Here is a 1,731-nt window from a genome sequence, read left to right as displayed (position 1 = left end):
CACACCTGCACTCCATTGCTCCAGGCCCAGTTCCCTGCTGGATCCTACTCACTGCCATTTCTGTTCTTCACCATGGTCATGAATTCCACTCGGTCAAAAACGGCACTCGCTGGTTCAGTCATGATGAGCAACAGGAGATCTAAAGATTCTCCAAGGAATTCTGGTCATGGGATTCTCAAAAACTTCAAGGTATTGGCCGAGCCATACTTCAAGAATGAAGAAGTTGGCACTGTGCAGTTTGATTCATTCAGGAGCCATTAAGTGTTGAGGAATCTCCTTTCAGTAAAAGCTCTGGAGATCCCATGAAGGCAAGGCTTTTCAAGGAGTGGTGACAGGTCACAGGAATCCAGGCCCATTGGGGTCTAAAATGTGAGGTTCATGTGAGTTTTTGCTCTCAACTATAGCTGAAAAGGCTTTAACAGCCAAATCATGTAAACTCCTGCCTGAGATTCCCAGTGCTTTGGAGAAAGCCACCCTTGGCCTAGATCTCAGTTTCCAAAGGATCCTCAAATGCCTGGCCTTGTAAAATCCCAACACAATGCATGGCAATAGTTCTCTGAGATCAGTTCCAGAACTCAGTGTCTAATGGCATCACACCAGAGTTCAAGCTGAGCTGGACCCAGTCATCTTTTCCAACCACCACACAAAGGCCACTATTCTAACAAAAACACTCCCACATGGCCCTCATCTTCTTCCATACAGACACTCATCATAACATTCTGGCTGGGGGTTTCCATAGGGGGAGCAGTCTAAGATGGTGTGCAAAGTAACCTCTCATGCCCATCATATGCCAAATGTCTTGGTGGCCTGGACACCCTTCCTGAGAAACAGGATAGATAAAATGGTTCTGTAGTTAATACTGCTCTGCTTCTCAAATTAGAGGCCTCCTGCCTGCCAGGGGTAGATTCTTTATGTGTGCTGGACTCATGAAAAAACCCAAACACCTGTGTGCTAGTTACTGGAGGGCTTGCAACAACTCTTTTGACCCAGAGGATCCATGTTCTTACTTCATAGGGGTCAGGAGCCTGACCGGAGGAAGGCAAGAGACTTCATCCAATATTACACTTCTTTTTCGTCCTTTTAGATTTGGGTGGACACATGGGATTTTTCTTGAGTTTCCTGGGGTGCTGAGAATGTAATTCACAGCCACACCCAGGGCCAAGAGTCTGATTCAGACACAGCTTTTACAAAGCACTTTACCTAAAAGGCACAGATTAGGCCTCTTCATTTCCATTTGAAACTGTTTTCTTGAGGATTCCCAAGGGAGTGCCCCAAGGCAAACACTTCCCTGACATTCAGGGGAACAGAACAATAGGTAAGAAAGAAGCCTGGAGAAAAACTTTTCTTTAATTGAACACTGTGGCACTGACAGCTCCTAATCATGCAACTTGGGTTGCTATCTATCCAAGCAGGGATTCTCCAGAGAGATCCTTACCAGTCATACTAATTTTTGAGTTTTCTGAGATGCTTGGCATTCCCTTCAGCAATGCAGTCCATGGCCATGTCACAGAGCTGGAAGCAGGTACACATCTTGGACACAAAGCCAGGAACCCCTTTAGAGAGTGGCCAAAATTCAGGAAGAATACAGGAACTAAGGATCTTGGTAGGTGTTGCCCATCTGCAAGGCAAGCAGCAGTCCATTCATAAATTGGCCATGAGGAGTCCTGCAAAGATTTCCACTAGACAGGACACATTCACGGCTGCATTCTTCTCTCTACTCTCTTCAACCAC

Source organism: Callospermophilus lateralis, chromosome 11, assembly GCF_048772815.1.
Source record: "Callospermophilus lateralis isolate mCalLat2 chromosome 11, mCalLat2.hap1, whole genome shotgun sequence".
Taxonomy (NCBI): domain Eukaryota; kingdom Metazoa; phylum Chordata; class Mammalia; order Rodentia; family Sciuridae; genus Callospermophilus; species Callospermophilus lateralis.
The sequence above is the reverse complement of the archived record's forward strand: the minus strand, read 5'-3'. Positions refer to the sequence as shown.